This window comes from Chamaea fasciata, unplaced genomic scaffold (genome assembly GCF_029207755.1).
Source record: "Chamaea fasciata isolate MVZ Bird 193981 ecotype frontalis unplaced genomic scaffold, bChaFas1.0.hap1 SCAF_3, whole genome shotgun sequence".
Lineage (NCBI taxonomy): Eukaryota > Metazoa > Chordata > Aves > Passeriformes > Sylviidae > Chamaea > Chamaea fasciata.
The window spans coordinates 28,563,428-28,583,478 of record NW_027094088.1 but is presented as its reverse complement, the minus strand read 5'-3'; the positions used below and the strand labels follow the sequence as shown (position 1 = coordinate 28,583,478).

The 20,051-nt window shown below is 39.8% G+C and overlaps 1 long non-coding RNA gene across 1 annotated transcript; it reads right to left on the bottom strand.

The window, feature by feature from the left end:
• Positions 1-327: 327 nt before the first annotated feature.
• LOC136286646 (uncharacterized) lies at positions 328-16,466 on the bottom strand. Its single transcript, XR_010719968.1, has 3 exons — positions 16,311-16,466; positions 1,074-1,175; positions 328-958 (listed from the first exon to the last, which is right to left on the bottom strand). It is a non-coding gene; the product is annotated as an uncharacterized lncRNA (long non-coding RNA).
• Positions 16,467-20,051: the final 3,585 nt, after the last annotated feature.

The following is a 20,051-nucleotide window of genomic DNA, read 5'->3' as shown; positions in this document are numbered from 1 at the left end:
CATTTATTCAGCTGATGCTCCCACCACATGTTGCAGATAAGTCTCCTCTCAGCGAGGACTTGTGTTCTGCAGGGAGGCAAGCAGTCAGGTGGAGTTACTGTTCTGCATCCACTGTCCGTGTTTGGGCTCCGAAATGTGCTCTGACAACGAAGTGCTTTAGTTAGTTACTTTGTTTCTTGGGAGAGAGCAGCATCTCATGTTATACTCAGTCACTTGAGGTGCCCAGAGGCAAGGCGAGAGAAACTGGCAGAAAAGAGAAACTTTGAAAATCAATGGCCTGTAGGAGAAGAAAATACTTCCTACAACCAACTTCCATTGGTTGGTTACCTGTACAATTACAGAGGTGGGCATCAACTTGTGGTGAAAGTTTGCCCATAATATTTTTCATGCAATGAGAAATTGAATGGAAATCTTTGACGACATTTTTCAAGTTCCTTCTGTGGGACTAGTCTATTTTAAAAGTATTAATAATCCAATCCTCTTCTCTGCAATGAATAATGCAGACTAGTTTAATGCTGAGCCGTTAAACACCACTTGTACCATTTATGAGTCAAATTACAAGATAGGTGTCTGAACAGGAAAAGGAGATTGTTGTTTCAGGGAAACTGTTCAACTTTGACAATATTGTTGGTTCACCAGCACAAAATTAAGGATCTGAGAAGGCATAGGCATGATGAAATTCCAACTTTATACTCTGAGTCTTGATGAGACTTACAGTAAAATCCAAAGAGCAGATGTGTTAATCTTCCTTCCTTTAAACATGACTCAGGGATGGGAAGCTTCAAATAATTAGTCTCATAAGTGTGATGTGCTGCAGACAGAATAATGGTGCTCATCAGACAGATGTGATTCAAGTGTTGCTGCAAGAGGGAGTTGTTTGCTGATCACCGGTGGAACCATCATGCACAAAGGCTGCTGAAGCAAGATCCCCAGGAGAGGATCACTGCATGGGTCACAGCTGAGACAGGAGGCATGAAGATGTAGGAACATGTTAGACCCAGCTACTCCATGTCTAATAAATCATTCTGTCCTATTATCCTGTGACAGGACACTAGTTATTTCAGAGAAAATACCTTTAGAAAAACTTCAGAGAACTCTGTTCCAAAGCCTAATGGCTGCACATCCTTATCCCCTTCTCCATAAAGAAGCAAAGAATTCCTTCCAAAATTCACACCCTGAAAAATAAAGCACAGCAGAATTACTAATAATAATAAAAAAAGTTCTGAATGCTTCTTTTTCTTTTAAAGTTCCTGCCTTAGAGTCTGTCAAGACTGACTTTAAAAAAAGATAGTTCTTGTCATCTGAGACTGGGTTGCCTGAGGCACTTGGAAATGGACAGGTGAGTATTTGCAGAGATGATGAGAATATTCCTCATTTGCAAGAAGCATAGAGTACACCATCTGTGTGCTTCACTGTCACTATATGCAGACCAAAGTGCAAGGCAACAGAAACATTAAACACGTTAGCAACTTAAAAAAATACGAAACTTTGGGCCATAACACCAAAAAAAAAAAAAAATCCCCCCCCCCCCAAAACCCCAAAAAGAAGAAAACAAACAAACAAAAAAAAACCCAAAACCAAACAAACCCCCCCCCCATCACCTCAAATAGTGACTTCCTAACACAGTTTTGAGAAAAAAGCCCCAGCTATTCATTCTCTTTTTTTCAAATACACCTCTGTATAAAAAACCTCTGTAGAAAAAAGATTCATCTGCTAAGAGATCATTGCATACTACCAGGTTGTGTAATAGCATCTGGAGATAAGAAACACTCAGTATAACACAAATTTGATCCTAAGAAACTGCTGTTCCCGAATTTAGGGCCAGTAAGAGATGTTGTCCTTTTTTGTTTGTTTGTTTGTTTGTTTTTTGTTTAATACAAGGCCATAAGTGATGACTTTCTACTGAAGAAATCCCAGTGGGATTATGGACCTTTAAAATCAAGTTGTGAGGCCAATTCCAAGCTCAGCAGGTGCATGAAAATGCAAACAGGCCAGAGGCCATTAGTACAAATGCTTTTAACAGCTGCCAGAGAGCCTCAGATTGCTGTATGACTGAGCTGCTACACAAACACATCCAAAATGACTGCACAGACGGAAATGATTGAAATGTAGCTGCCCATGATATGCTGAGTGTTGACTAATGGGTAGCACTGGTTAGAAGTCATGAATGCAGATGAGACCAATACAGCTTTGGCTGCAACTTCTGGGCTACAGTTTTCTGTACCTGCTGGATGCCCAAATCAGAGCATTACTGCTGGCCTGGGCCACCAGAATCTGAAGAGTGTATCCACCCAGGTTGTATTTCCTTTACCAAGACCACCGAGCACAGTTTTGAATAAGGGTAAAAAGCATTTCCCTCCTTGGGGAATTTAGGTTACAGAATGCTGCAGTACCTCAGTCCAGAAGAGGAATCCCATTTCTGCCATCTAGGTCAGCCTGTAAGGACTTGAGTTTGAGATGGAAGGAATTTACATCTCTAGCCTGGCCTTCCAGGACTCATCACCTTCCCCCACTCTACTCTCCTACTCCTCCAGCCCCCTTTGCTATCTCCTCATGAGATTTCACTCCTTCTCTGTTTCCTTTCTTTACTGATTTATCATTTGATTTCAGGCAGGAGTCTATTTTTCACAGTCATGACTCCTGTGCACAGTCAGTGCCATGAAGCAGCTGCACACGACAGGAGAATGAACATGGCTGATGTGCTCTCTGGTTGTGCTTTCTCAGTTACTCTGCTGCAACTTTGCTGCTGACTGCACTGATTTATGATTACAATTACATTTGTTTGAATTATTCAGTGTAACAGGACAACCAAATGAGCTTGAGATCCTTCATCACTCACAAACTGAGGACCCAAATTTCTGGAGATGTATCTGTCATCATCCCTTAGTGTTCTCTCAATGGATGCATGAACTCAGAGACCTTGCTATATTTTCACTCCTAATTTGGGGTAATGTAATTTGGGGTAATTTGGGGTTGGCCATTTCAGGGTGATTTCTCCAGAACAATCATAGAGCAAGCAACTCACCATAGATACACTGACTAAACAGACCCCCTAGGTTTACCATTGTTCCAGCAGGATACAAAGCATAGACATTAGGAACATCAAACTTCAAACTGGTGACCCAGATTTTAAAGAGCTAAAAGGTATTACTGTGTCAGATATGTCAGATTTTCAATTAATGTCACCATGTTTAAATTGCATCTGGCATTAATATGGGTGATAGCAGGTGAAGAGCTTCGGAATTAATCTCTAGGACAGGTGACCTGGATCTCATTTTAGTGAGGAAAGGATCTCCCACCCTTCAGGTGCCTTATTCTCTCCTGAATATTTTGGAGTATTTGCTTTATATGTTTAGTAAGCTAATTACTGTAAATATTTATTTTATGTAGTTATATAATTTCATTCCCATAAATGTAGAATGTAATGCGGCATGTTCCCGTTATCCATATTATTTGTGGTGTATACAGATGGGCCAAACTGTTGTTCAGAATGAAATCCAGTACAGATACCATATATTTTTCAAAATCCACTAAAATAAATATCCAAGAATTTATACCCCTAGTACAAACTGGAGTGGGAAAATAAGAGCTAAATATGAAATAGCTATTGACAGAAATATCCACATATGCTTTCTGCCCAAAACTTCAACCCCAAATATTCTGAACAGTGGTAGATCTGAATTCTTCTGGTCTTAAACTCCCTTATAACCCCCTGGTAGCTCTGAATTCTTCTGGTCTTAAACTCCCTTATAACCCCCAGTACAACCTAACGAGTGCTAGAAACCTGTATAAATTACAGCAGTTCTACAGGTCTAATTCTTTTTCTCTTTTTCTGTCATCTCCATCTCTCACAGCGCGATTTATTTAGCAGTCCTTCCCAAAAGAGCTGGGGGTTATTTTCCCCCAGAGATAATAGTTTCCCTTGGATATTTTGTCCCTGTTATTTTTCACCTGATACAAAGCAGTTGATGAAGGAATGATGCTCTCTTTACTACCTCTGTTGGTGACATCCCAGACAGACTCAAAATGTGTGTGGTATTGGTGTGGTTTGCTCACCCCATATTAGCTTCAACTCCTGAATACCTTTGTCAGTTACTTTCCATGCTTATGACTGAATGAGGAGTGGTCTTTCTACCACTGCCTGCTTTAGGGTATGGTACTCCCACATGAGCACAAATGTTCTCCACTCATTATTTGCTGTACATCGTGTCCTCTTCATCACTTGGCCATAGAAAAAGTTATTCTGGTACAGTAAGGGACTAGAACTAATAACATTAATTTTACCACAAATAGCTGTATAGGGAATGCAACAGCTGAAATTACCAGTATAATCACAAATCCTAGAATAAAACTTCCTTCTGGAAAAATATGTGCAAGTGAGGCTTTTGCAAAAGATTTGCTAACATCAGGGTAGGTCTGAGGCAACTCACAAATGAAAACACAACAGAAACAAAACAAAATTTGTTAGATGATTTTTCTGGAAAATGTAACTCTAAGAGCTTTAATGGTGAGTTAAAATGGAAATTATAACATTTCTTCAACTGTTCTGCATCTATTCCATATACACTGAGTAAGAAAATGAGCTGATAAGCTGACGTGGGGTTAAAGCCTTTAGTCTGCAACCCAAGACTGTACAGTTTCTAAAAGGGTCATGAAATTCCTGAAGGAGAAATGCAATTACCAGAACTGGGATTAACGAATATTAGTTAATCAAATTTGAATCCTAATTTGAAAGGCATTTCCTTAATGCCCTTTATGGAAGGGAAAAGGAAGGTAGTGTATTCAAATGAGTTTTGAAATAAATAAATTATTTTTTAAAAGGCTGAGAGTGGATTTGCCGTCCAGACCTAATATTCAGTTTGCTCCTAGTATCCTGATTATAGGAGATTATCACAGATCAAACCCCTTTAACAGAAGAGAGCCTTTTAAATCCACCTCAGCATTGCCCTTATTAGGAATGAAGGAGAGGCTTCTTCCACTGGGAGGAAAGAAACCCTTAATTCATGGCTTGTCAGAGGAAAGGCGCTTGCTTCAGCACTGAACGAGGTTACTTATGGCCCTAATTTACACAGCAGTGTGTCTTCTTGGAGGAAGGGACGACACCTTTAAGTAATAATGAACAAGTGTGCATTGGCAGAATAATAATCACAGATTGAAAAGGTTACCACAGAGAAGGTGGTAAAGCTAAGTGCCTGCTTTAATTCCACTGGGTGCCATAATATCAGGACTCGGGAGCTGCACTTACAATATAAAATAACATTAGTGTGGCAATTAGGGCTTAATGGTTTGTGGAGAGAAGTCTGCAAGACTTTATAAAAACATCTAAATTAGTCTGTATTCAAGTTTTACTTCACTCACACTTTTTTTTCTGGCTGTATTGCCCTCTCCCTCAAAGGCAGAATTCTTTTAAAACATAGAGAAAAAATGCTAGAGTAGTTGGGCACAGCTTCCAATTTGTATATATGGGCATAATCTGAATTTCAGTTATTCAAATTGAATAATTCTTTCAATTTATCCAAATAAAAGAATCTGGCCTAGGGTGCCTTTGAATAAAATTTCTGACCTAGAGCAAACATTCATTCGCTTTAGTAAGCAAGCAAAAAAATATCAAATCACTTGATGTATTGACCTGGTCTCCTATTCACTAAATTTTGGCCTGTCTTAAGGTGCAGACATCTTACAGCACTTAGAGAAATATTACTCCATTGGGAGTTTTTCAAGTGAATTCATACTCCACACATTTTTTAGGACCTTCTGTTTGTCTCAGGTTTGCAGGAAATAATCTACAATTTTTAAAATTCTGCTGAATTCTTGGGGTGCCCCTGTTACCATGATAGCAGGGTGCCAATGACCTGGCAGTGCTGGGCTTGCAGAAAACCTTGGAGAGCATGTGCGAATTTCTCCATGTATGAGGGAATAAGAAGCAGGCAAAAACAGGGCTTGAGTTTTTTGCAGTCCACTACGTGACACAAGATTTTTAACTTCTATGAAAATATGTTTCTTCAATAGTTTTCATATATGACATCCATTCAGCACATTAGTCAATGGCTGACTGTCTGCATAAATCTCAGGCACTAAAAATACACAGCACCATTATTTCCATTCCTGTCTGACCATTGCACAGTTCTGAAGCTGTCTGAAAACTGAATTTACACATAGTTCTCTGGTCACTGGTGGCAACAGCTGATTTCCTCAAATTTACAGTGAAAACTGACAGAAATTAAGCATGTCCTTGCCTCTTCATTGATCTCTCTTCTCTTTTCTTTTACACAGGTACAAATTTTCTATTTCAATTTATTGTGTGTCTCATCTCTGGTAGATATGTTTATATGACTATATACTTTCTGTCTGAAACTGAAAGCTCAGACATCACATAGGTCTGCATTGATCCAGGTACTGACAGTGCAACTATTCTATTACTTCCAGGGGAGATTTCAAACCCCTCCTTTCCTTTTAGGAGACACTTTTTGTGGGTTTGGTGTGAAAGAAAAAACATATATGCAGGGTTTTGGTTGCTGTCTTTCACTAAGCCTATGAAAATATACAGGCAATTTAGAAATGTCTGGGAAAAAAACCCACAAAACAAAATAAAACAAACAAACAAAAAAACCCCAACCAAAACAACAACAACAAAAAAAAAAACAGTCCTGAAAAATTCTTTACTGTGGAGTAAAGACACAGAAACAGGTTGCCCAGAGAAGCTTGTACGTATATACATCCATGCACACATCTATATAATAATTCTGTCAGAATTCAGTGACAGATATGGAATTTCCATTTTTCTCACCAAAGAAAAGTAAAATAGCCAAGTTTATGGAAAGGGATGGTGTCCAAGCAGAGAGCTTGGATGCAAAGACACTGTACAAACAGCTGTCTGTCTCTAGTGCTGATTGTGTTATTAATTCCTTACTAATCAGGGACTCTATTCACCATACTTCATTCTGTCTTGATGAATATCTCTTTTCAAAAGAGAAGAACTTCAGACACTGCCCCTTTAGGTATGGTTTCCTTCTTCATTTCAGTAATGACTGGATGCATAAAAAGCATCAGGATTAGGATTCAAGTTTTGCTGTAAGATCAGTGTGAATCAGGTCAATCTGAGACAGGAAAATAGGAATACAGCAAGATGAGGCAGGATAAGCAAACTGGTCGACTCATGGATGCAGGGTGGGTTTACATGAGCTTCCCATGATTTTCTTCCCTTCTACATTGTGGAGCAGAAGAGTGAAATTAAACTCAATAGCAATCAATGTATTGCTTCCGTGCTGGGTTTCTAAGCTTATTCCCACCTGGCGCATTGCAATTTTAATACTTAATTACTGAGTTTATCCTTTTGTCAGATACACCTTTTAACGTGACATTCTGCTCTTCTTTCTGCCTGCTGTGTGGGAAATGTGTATATACTCATGCCTGTATACTGCCAATGTGCTCTTTTAAGTAGATACTTCTGAAGTGGGAAGGATTTATATATTAAATACCAAAGAACTATACTCCCAACTTTGATCTCTGAATCAAGGGAAACAAAGCAGATTTGCACAACACAATCACTTGCAAATTGCTTCCCAGGGTATCGGTGGGGATTGAATGCTAGAATAGAGAAAGATGGTTTTGTCAAGTGCCCGTGAATTTGAATGTGTTTTCTTGTTAACACATTAGGCACAAACTCCCTGTGCCATTGCTTGGTCAGCAGCTGAGCACAGTGAGATTTGGGTCACCCACATGGAGGGGAATCTGGTAGAGGGGATAGAAGATCAGTTAGTTTCCCTGCTTCAGTCTACAGCATTGTCAGAGTGGCTATCTAATGGAGGAAAGAGAGGAAAATCCGATGGGACAGTCTGATGGCCCATGCCAGCACTACAACATGCTGGTGACAGAGGGTATACATTTACAGCTTGTATTTAATGCAGCAGTGGCCTTTTGTGCACAATATGAAGATTTATTTTTCCAGAATATCACAAAACATTACCTAGAAAACTGCCCCCTGTCCTTTGGATTAATGACTATGTTATCATGTCATATTTGTTTTCCCATACTACATATTCCTGCCTATTTAGACCTACCTGAAAAGCTGGATCTGGTGCATGAATCAAGAACAGTCCCTCCAAATAGGGAGGACTCTCCAGTCAAACCTCATTCATGTTTTTTTCAACTTTGCATTATGTTCATGTTCTTGTTAGCAGAGAGAGGTCTTACAAAGATATCTAGGCCATCTAATAACAAATAATACTTACAAAAGCATCGAGATTATTGAGTCTGATTGATTTTCAACCTCCAAACCCAGGAGGTGACCCATGAAGTATTTAACCCCTAAGACCTCCCATCATTCGTGTGTGTCTGTCTCCTGGTCTCATCTGCAATGTCTCCAACACTGGAGGAGTAGGAGACTTAAAACCCTGTCTTGCATCCCTAGTCTTTGGTCACTGTTAGTGTTCCTGTTCAGTTGGAGCAAGAGACTTTTTTTTCCCACCAAGACAGAGATCATAAACACACTTAAATTTTTTGGTATAGCTGACCAACACTGATTAATAACCAAAACCACAAACTACCCTGATTTCAGGTTCAAATCTTATCTCTTTTGAACACTATCACCCCATAAACTTGTAACACTAACAGGTCACATGCAAAATCAAGCACAGAATCACATGTTAAAAAAAAAAAAGAAAAAAATACTTCTTCATAGAAAAGAGAGACTACTTTAATTACTGCCAGCAGACAGTGACCTTGAAATTTTTAGTGTATTTAAATTTTATGAGCCATTCAGATACTGTATTGATGGGGCCAGAACAAGTACCCAGTCTGAATCCACTAAATTATTAGGCTGATTTCTAGCTGAAAGCATTTCAGTAAAAGGGTTATATGCTTCATGTAGGTAAATAATGATAGGATCTGTAACTCCTCTTGCTGGCATGAAAATTCTGAGGTCTGTCACTCTATGTGCTTCAAGGCAAAAAAATGGATTCAAAGTCAGTGATTTTTATCAGGACGCTGCTATATTTGGTGTCTTTCATAAAGGTCCAACACTTAAATTATTTTGACAGATTGTCAGCTTCCATTAAAAAAATAAGTTTTTAGCCCTCCAGACTATGGCAAAAAACCCTCTTGACTAACTTTGATGATCAGAACGTAATTCAAATGCCAAATTTATTATTTTAATATTGGGTTGCGGTGAGTCTTGCTCATGATTTTTGAAAAGGCCATCCATCCTGTGTACCAGACTGGGTCAGAAGGAAACCCCACCCTTTCTCCTTTCAGAATAAAGCCTGTTGCTTTGTCTTTTACAGCACCTGGCAGAGTTGACAGCCAGCTATAGGACACTTAAACTGGAGATTTCATGAGACCTACTAGAGAATTCAGTCCTTCTCAGACCCTACTAGGGAAACTCAGTGCCAGCTATTCCAAGGGCGTGTTTAACCCAACTCTTCAAGAGGAAAATAGCAGGTTAACTTCTCTCTGTCGATTCAGTGTGTCTCAGCTGAGCATCACACCTTGCACCTGCAGCACCCTGCACCCCTGAGGGCTCCAGCCTTGTTGCATGCTAAGCCGCTAACCGGATAGCAGCTCTCCTCCACATCCTCCAGGTCACAGGATTTTAAGGGACAGAATAGGGTTTAAGGTTAACTACCTTCTTCCAGAAGATTATAAATAATTAGGTGAGGCAGGCATGTGAAAAGACGTTGTGGACTCCTGCAGGGGGACATGGCATGGGACACCCTGCTGTTGCACGGGTGGGTGGCAATTGCCAGGCTGACAGGGAGCAAACGTTGGCGTGGGGACAGTTGGGCAGTACTGCAGGTGGCCACATGCACAGCTCCCCGAGCCATCTGCTCTGAATTAGACTGGATTAGAGACACAGCATAGACAAATCCCTTCATGCTGTTTGTGGGAGATAGATTTATCCCATGTGAAATATGTCTTGGAGGAAAGGTCCACCTCTCTCACTTGTGAACGAGGGGAGCGTCTACAGCCAGATAAAATAAACAGCAGCCCTAAATGAGAGATGACACTTTGGCAGGCAGGTTTGGTTTTTTTTAATAGCCCCAGCACAAAGGTTTGGGGTTTGTTTTTGTTTTTGTTTTTGGTGTTTTTTTGTGTTTTTTTTTTTAAAAAAAAAAAAAAAAAAAAAAAAAAGACAGGTACCAAAAACTCTCTTCAGGATCCTCTGAAGGCAATAAAAGAAACAGGTAGGCAAAGAAGACAATACAAATAGCACTGGATTCAAAATCGTTTCACAGAAAGGAAGTGTACATAAGAGAAATGGACAAATCTGGGGCAAAATGTCCTCAAGCACTATTAACATCATGGTTCCAAAGACAAAATCCATTTCATTCTTGACTTTCCTAGTGGTTGTCTTGCCATGGAAGCAACAAAGAAAACAAAAAGGAGCTGCAGAGCAAGTCTTGTTATTAGTATTTCAGGAGTCTGTACTTTTTACCCAGTCCATCATTATTTTGCTTACTTGCTGCATACATAGGGCTCCCCAAGAGGCTATCCTGAACCCAGTTGTAATGACCCACCATGGCTGTCTAGCCCTGAGGTTTGTGAGGCACTAATTGTGCTTACTTATGCCTTTTCCCCCTATATAATGGCCCTTTGGCAGACTTAATCTTTCCTTCTTTCTCTTCTAAACAGCTGCCGGTTCTGCCTTACAAATGCTGAAGTTTCCTCGTGAGTGAAGCACAGTGGAAAACACAAGGGAAAAATGGAACAAAGGTACCAGTCTCTAGTATTGAGAAACTAAAAATAAGCAGTTCCAAATGAAGTCAAGCCCTGTACCTGCCTCTCTAAATCAAATCAGAGTAGGGTGCAAGTTTCTGCGTTCCTGGCACCCACGGTTCAACTGTTTTAAAATGAAAGCTCTCCTTGCCTTTATAATGTTAGGGAGCGAAAAAAGAGGAACAGTGAACCCAGTGCCATTCAAAAGACTGAAGCAGGGCTGGAATAAAACCAAATAAAAAGGGAGAAGAGAAACACTATAGTAAACACAGAGACTAAAGATTCTGAAAATGTCATAATAAGAAGGAAAAATGTCTTCTCTTTCCAGATCCTGTGCAAAAATAGACCTTCACCAGAGAGCATACATCACTGTTATATCAGGAAACTGGTAGGTTTTACACAGTTTCAAGCAAATTTTGAGACATGATACTGAACTCTTTTCAATAGTTAGAAAAAGAAAAAATTAAAACCAATGGAATTATCCCAGATCTGATCGCATTATATTGTCTAGGACTGAAAGAAGGTTTTTTGTAATTTCTAGTCAGAAATTACTGATTGATAAAATAAAAAATATTTATGTGAGTAGGCCATTCCTCATGAGGTGTATTTTTCACATAATATTTCAGGAAAATAAAGCAGAACTGTCAAAAAAAAAAGACAGTTGAGCTCTTTTTCACAAATAAAAGGCATCATTTTCCATTGAAAAAGCTCTTTTCTATTATGAAATGAAAAAATACAACTCAACAATGCAAAATAAATTAAAGAATGGTTTTCTTTTGTATTCCTGTTGGAAATGATTTTTTTTTCAGTATTAAATTTTCATAGAACAAGATATCTACTTCCTATGAAGTACTAGTAAAGACATCCATATGGTTAATCAATCTTATTAGTTTCAATGCCATCATCTTTGACGTAAAGAAATGCTGTACTTCTAAATTTTTATGTCCCTTAAGACTATATCAGCCACATGACAGTTTTGGCAGTGTGCTGTGCTATGTGGTTTTATTATGCTGAAAATCTTTAAAGAAATATCGTATTTAGCATATGTTTTAGTTGGTCTAAACATTGATCAAAGAGCTCTGTATATAATATAATTGAACTAATATCAAGTTGTGCAGGCAAATCCTTTAAGTATCATATAGAGATTTTATGGTCCTTTTGATAGGCATAATCTTCTATCTTACTTCTGAATGGAATCCAGTAGTGGTACAACAGGTTTCCCTGCACATTACTGCAATATGTTAACTGAATAACTCAAGGAAATTTGGGGGAAATGTTGTCAAATTCTAGACAAGTTCTTAGAATAGTCCTGGAAAAGATGATCAAAATATTCCTGGATTCTGCTCATGCTTGACCACTTTACTTGTAAACCAAACTACAGTTTTTTTCAGAAAATTTCCCATGTTTTCAGGAAGAAGTGAACAATTTGCCTGTTGTGATACTTTAGTTGCCAAATGGCCCCAAGATCAAATGTTAAGTGGCACAAGTAAGGTCAAATGAGATTGCTTACAGAATACAGCAGACATCACACTGCATTAGAGAAATGTCAGCCTAGCTTGTTGTACAATCTCTGACAATTTTAGCAGCAGATTCACAGGTGCTCTGTGATTGTAAGCTAAATATAGCCCCCTTCTTTGGTTTGACAGTAAATTCTATCCAACAGGTCTTACAAACCTGGCTGAAGTCTCCATGTGCTGGGTTCTTGTGACAAGATTTTGGCAGGGGGGGATTTCATGGGCAGCTTCTGTGAGAAGCTCACAGAAGATTCTCCCATCTCTGACAGAGCCAATGCCAGCCAGCTCCATGATGGAATCACCACTTGCCAAGGCCAAGCCCATCAGCCTCAGTAGCAGCATCACTGGGAAAACAGATTAAAGAGTGGGGGGGAAAACTGTACAATTGCAGCCAGACCCTGTGGGAAGCCCACATTGGAGCAGGTTCCTGGCAGGACCCATGGAAGAGGAGGCCATGCTCGAGCAGGTTTGCTGACAGAACTTGTGAGTCCATGAGAGACCCACACTCAATAAGCTCAATCCCAAAGACTGAACCATGTGGAAGGGACCCACTCTGGGGCCGTTCATGAAGAACTGTAGCCTGTGGGAAGGACTAATGTTTGGACAAGTATGTGGAGGATTGTCTCTAGTGGGTGGGACCACACTCTGGGACAGGAGAAGAGTGAGAGGAGTCCTCTCCCTGAGGAGGAAGGAGCGTGGGAAAAAATGTGTGATGAACCGACTGCAGCCCCCATTCCCTGTCCCCCTGGGCAGCTGCAGGGGGAGGAGGTAGAAAAAAATCACAAGTAAAATTAAGACCTGGAAGAGAGGGGTGGGAAGAAGGTGTTTTAAGATTCAGGGGTTTTGGGGTTTTTTTGTTACCCTTCTCTGATTTGGTTGGTAATACATTTTCCCCCACTCATATCACTTTTGGCTGTTACAGTAACTGCTTAGTGGTCTCTCTCCCTGCCCTTCTTTCAGCCAACAAGCTTAGAATTTGTATTTTCTCTCCTCTGTCCATCTGAGGAGGGGAGTGATAGAGCAGCTTTTAGTGGGCATGTGGCATCCAGCCAGGGTGACCTGTTCACACACCAGTGAACAGTTCACTGAAGTTTATTTCCAACATTAATAAAAAGTCCACACATGCAGGTCTTTCTGGTGGCTATACAGAAGAAAACTAAAGGGAAGATCAGTTTGTCTCTTCCATTTGGCTCTGTTTACCACCAATATTGGAAATTTCTGTGGTCTGCTGCTAATTCTTTTAACCAGCGCATCACTGTTGCATACTCAGACATCTGTTATTTAAGATAGATGATTGTCCTCAACAGCTCTTAATAAAATTAAGACGCATCATTTTGGAGGTGTTACTTATTTAGTAATCTCATGACATCTCTGTAATCTTTTTGATTTACTCCTCCTGTGTGTCCCTCTGACCCAACTGTTGCTGCCAATGCTGACTGCTATGTGGCAAAACGGTACCATTGTCACTTCCAATTATCCTGGCAGGAGCTGAGCCAGAGGCTGTGGACCTAATGAGGTGTACCCGACCAGGAGCAAAATGCAGCTCCATTTCTATTCCCTGGGTGACAACTGTTTTGTAAGAGCAATCCATACCTGGTTACCTTAGGAAGTGGAGATGAACACGCGTGACAATTACAGTGTGATCTCCTGCACTGTCGGGTGGGGAGAGAATTGGGCAGCCACTAGAAGCATGGGAAGATCCACAGGACGAGTCATTGAACAAGTTCTGCTGCTGTGATAGCAGCATCTGTCTCCGCTAGTTAATACTCTCGTTTTTGGTAAACAAGAAGGGGCATTAAGCTTGTTTCTGCAGGTGTGAAAAGCAATCAAAACCTCCCACTGACTTCAGGGAGCGCACAAGCAGGTGCTTTGCAAGGACACAGTGCTGCTGCATGCTCTTTAGGTAAGGCTAGAGCAAGAGCACTGTTAAGAAAATCAGACAATAAAGAGGAGCAGAGCACTTAGGCTGGGATTAATTTTACCTACTTTTAGCCATCTAAAACTTTAGTACCTAACATAGATTAGTCATTTAAGCTCTCTCTGCAGAGGGAGGAATGTGCTTCAAGAGGCTGATCAATCCTTTCTGCTCCACCAGCAGTATATAGGGGTATGTTTTACAGAATTAGGATGATGTAGTCTCCCACAAACAGGTCACATAAACTCTCTGGGTGGCTACCAGCAATAAAGATAGTTAAATCCTTTGGAGATGACCCAAAATCTGACTCTAGTTACCAAGCACAATAGTCTTTCCACTGCCTTTAACTATATATATTAGTCCATAGTAGCCAAGGAATAAATTAATACTCTCAGAAGACCTGGGGGAACTATTTTATGCAAGAAAATGTTTAAATCTAAGGTATCGTGGAAATGTATGGGGGCAAGCAAGCAATGGTGAGAGTAAGAAATATCTTGCTTTTTTGGCTCTCCATTTCAGGTTTGATCTTTCCTGACAATCTCCCTATTGGCACTTGATGCTGTGACTCTACAGGTTTGCCCAATCCTCCTCTCAAGTTGAAATTCTCTCTGTGTAGGGAGAAAACAACAGGAATTAATGACACAGAATCCACATAAGACACAGAGAATCCATATAAGACACAGTTATTGGGTGCCTATTATATCTTGTGAGATTCTGATCAAGACTGGAAGAATTTGACAAGGATAGGATGGATATGTTTGACATGTTCCAAGTAAGCCAACCTTGCAATAAATCACATTTACCATGCTAGCCTTCACTGAGTAGCACTGAGTTTGAATAAGCGTTGCATGAAGGGTATTGACACAGGCTTAATGCACAAAGTTTTATTAGTAGGGTCTGGAGGCAGAGATATATATATCAACTTCAAAGTTAAAGGAGGTATTAAAAACAATGGGAATACAGAGACAAGTGGGGGAAAAAGCCAAAGGAAAGCATCTCCCTGTGACCAGCTGGGAGTCATTGCCAAGCAAGCATTTCCCTCCACAGTCTCCCTTGTAACAGCAGGTTTGAATAGTGATGGCAGACATCCTCATCCTCATCCATAGCACTTCATGCCTACATTAGGACCTGTAGCAGATCTTATGGGCTGCTCCCATTTGTGATGCTCTTCATGCTGACTCTGGCACACTTAGCTGGACACAGGCATTGCACACAGATTGGCACAAAGATTTGGTGCATGTGTTTCACTGGATAATCCTGACCAGGCATGTAGGTGACCACTGCCTACTTTGCTATGCTCTAAGCTTTGTGTTTCGGTCATAAAAACTAAAAGTCATGAGTTGTAGCAAAGGAGTAGGAAGGACATTTCTCCATGCCAATGGCAACTGCATCCTGTAAGAACTGTCTATGTGATCAGTATATGGGCTTGAAGGTATAGGAACATGAGGCAAACCCTATGAGACCAACAGAGTAAAACAATGAAAATACTGCCCTCACAGCTCAGACAATGCCCTGCCACAGGAGTCCTGGTGAACAGTTACAGTGAGCTTTGAGCAAACGCAGCAAATAGAAAGTGTTCAACTTCACAGTGATTGCAGCACCTGAGGCACTGTGCAAGAGAATGTATTTTGGCTGTAGATTTCTATATTTCAGAATTATTTTTCCTTAAAGCAAAAAACTGCATCTCACTGTACCAAACATATTGTGTTGCACAATTCTAAAAAAATGCTGTAATCTGACTTACAAAGTTTCCAAACAACAAATGTTTATATATTATATTAAATTGGCAAATGTATCTTATTTTCTTTCCCTTAATATCAAATTTCAAGTCTATTTTTACAAGACTTCTGATTTGTTTAAACTAAAATTAAACCTGGAAAAATATTCACCACTTTCACTTCAGCACTTAAAAATCAAATTATTTCCCTGGAATCAGCTTTAATGAAATAACTTTTTTTCTGTAGAGAGGGTTAGTATAATGTGAAAATATTAAAGCGTCTCTTTGAACCATATTCTACACAGTTTTTTGTCATTCCTACTTGTACCTTTTTCACTTCATGTTTCACTTTAACCACCTGCATTAAACTAGCACCTTCACATATTCACATCCTGGTTTTTACTATGATATCTTTTTCTTCTGATGATGTCCTTTTTCTTTCATTCCCTACCTTCTTGTCAAGTTCTCTTCCCCTTCTTTCTTGCATTCTCACTCTCTTCTTCTCTTTTGCAACATGTCCAAGGGAAAACCTTGAATAAAAATTTCAAAAAAGGCTATCTACATGTGTTATGGACACAGGGATCTTTCTAGGCTTTTTAATTTCCATAAGAAATCTGAGCAGGTTGTATACTCCCTTTGAAGACTATACTCCCCAGTGCAATCCTCTGGCCCACAAGAATAAAGTTCTTCCTTCTCACTCAGTAGAGAGCCAAGGTTACCAGATCCATTGTCTTCCTTTAGAAAATAAGTGGCAAAGGTGTGCTCTTCTTCCCTTGAACATTTCAGATTTTCTCCCTAGAATGTCCTAGACAGAGGAGACAGAGGTGGCCATTGGTTAGTAGGTGAGAAAATCATGACTGAATCAAATTATTCTGACCTTGAATCGACAATTAAGTTCTTGGACACTCACAGAATGAGAAATTTCCCTTTGTTCTAGTGAGAGAACCTGAAGAGAATGGCACAGGTAAGTCCCCTGATGTTTGCACAGATTACATGACATGTATATTTTGTCAGTCAAATCCTGTTCACTGAGAGTCAGAAACTGACCCCTGCCTCAGACCCAAGGTCACACATTTCTGGGACATCTTTCCTTCCATGTTTCTTCACAAATATTCTGGCCTTTCAACTATCTATTTCTAATTTCTTTTGCTGGGCCCTGAGTATGAAGAGACTTTAACTGTGTTTCTATTCCTACAAAAAACACTAAGTCATCATCAATCAGCTTAACTGGCCATTATCCACTGTAAAGATACAATGCAAATAAAACCTGCCTCTGCTTTTTTATAAGAAAGAATGCTTCCTTTTCAATCATATGTTAAAAAAGGGGAAAGAGAGAGAGAGAGAGAGAGGCATGGCAATTTCCAACTAACAGCCTCTGTATTCCTCTGCACTCAGTGTTTAAAATAAGTTGATTGAGATTGTAAACTGTGCACACAGTGATAATATTGCTGATGCTGACTCTGCAAAGTACAACTGTGTCCTTTATGAATCAACTATCCTTGCCTGGAGGAAGAGGCAAAATGAAATTGTGGAGAAACCATCAAGAGAGCAGGTGAGTGACAAGTGCCTCCAAGTGTACAAGTACCAAACTAAGCAGAATTTATCTCGGCATCACAGTATGGCAACAGAGAAGCCCTATTCATCTGTAAGGTTACTGTTTTGTGCTGACAGTACACAGGTGTATTAGATCCCAGAAAATGCAGTGCAAAATGGTGCCTCTTAGAGGATGCTTGGCATGCTGCAGGGTCTGGTATCATCATTTGGGTCATGGCTGTGCTGAGGGATCAGTATCAGTTTCTATGATGAGTGTGTGCCCCATGGCAGCAGTTTGCTCAGTCTTTCTCCTCACTCACAGATGAACAGACTTCATCCCAGGGATCATCACCAGCTATGCTGTCTCACCTACTTCTGCCAGCTACAGAAACAGTCACTCTGGTCAGGTTAGAAATTAGTACCCAGTAACTCATGTGAAAGCTGTAAGAGATGTTGGGGAGAAGGAAGGATTCTAATATGCAGAAAGGATGTCTCCAGGTGACCTGGCCCAGCCGAAAGGGCAGATGTGCTCCTGCCTTCAAGTTCACTCCTGAGCAGCCAAAGGATCCCATCAGTCCCTTGCTCAGTCACTGTCACTGTGCTACACATGCATGTAATCCTTTTGCTGGAGATGCCAGCATTCCAAATGTATCCCTTCAATGTGTCATTTCAAATGGCTAGTGCAGGAAACCTTTCTGCCTGTTTATGCTTGCAAATTTTCCTGCTCTACTGGGTGTTCAGACAGGCTCACAAAAGCAGCTGTAAATGAATTAGCCGGCAAATTGCTCTGCACACTGGAAGATCAGAAAGAAATGCAAAGAGAAAGATACACATTAATGCTGTATTTGCTATAAAGAAAGAATTGTGTTTTTCCTTTCATATCCTGAATGACTCTAATAGGGCAAGGCAAGAAAAAAAATTTAAAAAAAAGAAAAAGAAAAACAAAAAGAGGATTCAAGAAAACAATTCTCTTTTGAAAATGGATATCACGTGCTTCTCCTCTGGACTGTCCTACATCTCAAAATCAACACAAAATGTTATGTCCTCTGATGGATAGAAAGCTCCTTGAATGCTAAAGTCCAGACTACAGAAAAGTGGTCACATGGATGACATCCAAACAACATGACATTTATTTGCATCAAAACAATTGAGGAACTATTGGTATTCATAAAACACTCACATACCAGACCCTTTACATTCACAAAATTTAGAGAAAACTGGAAAAGACTCACAGGAACAAGAACATCCAAAACTGAAGGATTCCTTCACTATAAATAATGATTATGATATCAAAAAGCTTTTCAATTTTAAGTGTTCTAAATGAGAAATTTCATAAAGCTTTTGAAATATTAATAAATGTTTAATTTTACAATATACGTGTGAAATAGTTAAATACTGGTTACTTTTCAGGTAGAGGAAACAGGTGTAATTGATTCACAGAGTTCTGCTAAGATTGAAAGGTTCTCAGACCATAATTTATTTAGAAGGTTACCCTTTAGTTCTTTGCTTTTGTCAGCCCCCTTAAACTATGAAGATAAGAAGAAATACTGGAAAACAGTAGAACAGATGCTTATTCCTTCATTCTTTCTAAAAAGAAAACCAAAACAGCATAAATTCCATAAGATTTCATTAAAAATCAATTATTTTAATGGTCCAATGTTCATTTCTGCAAAAGAGCGATAAACTAAATATCCTTGGTATCTGCCCAAAGGGAATATTTAGATTAGCTAAGCTGTTACATTAGCAAGGATTCTATCAGGCAGCCAAACAAGTGGTTTATATTCGTAGGGCTCCATACATATTATCTTGCAGGGTGGTGGGTAAGGCTCTAAACTTTTATGTAGTTGTCATTCCACAATCATAAATGTTGCTGCACAGTCACAACATTTCACAGCACTGCACTTTTTACCTGCAGAGTAACAAATGCATCAGAAGCTGTGCAAGTGCTACTTTCATTTCGCAGATGGGAAAACAGAGCAGCCAGAGACACATGGCAGCTGAGAACACAGCCCTGATAACTTCCCATGATGACACAAGTCTGGATTTGCCATATTTAATTTTCAAATTTAACTAGGAAAACAATGTGAAAACTGTCAGTGGGGGAAGGGAAAGGAGAGGGGGGGAGAAAGATACATCCAGAAGACTACTGAGGCTGGCTCCTCTAAGATCAGCTTTATCTCACCCATGATAAGTGTAAAATGGGATGTGTTGAATGCCAGCCAGTTTCTTGCTTGGGACCATACTGTTCCTAGATGAGTGATTCATATTTTCAGCACACTGAGAAAACATGTGGTCACATCAGTGTATTTTAATCTAACAATACTGAACAACTTTTCCTCAGACACCCAAAATCTACTTCCTTTGTTTTAACTAATCCTCATTCTGATCCTGGGCTAGGGAGCCAGTCTTTCCCTCAGTCCTCTCCAGCACACACCTCCATACCTCTTTAAACCAGGCTGGGGGTTGCTGTGGACAACGAATCATATCAAGTGCATTGATATCAGTTCTGTGAGATTTGCAAGCCACACAACACTTCAATTTGTTTTATTCAAAAATTAATATTTCTTAAGCATTAACATCCATTTACTGAGTGTTACATCCTTAGAAAGCACTGACATTTCAACTACAGATTCTCAAATGTGGAGTAAAGACATTGAGC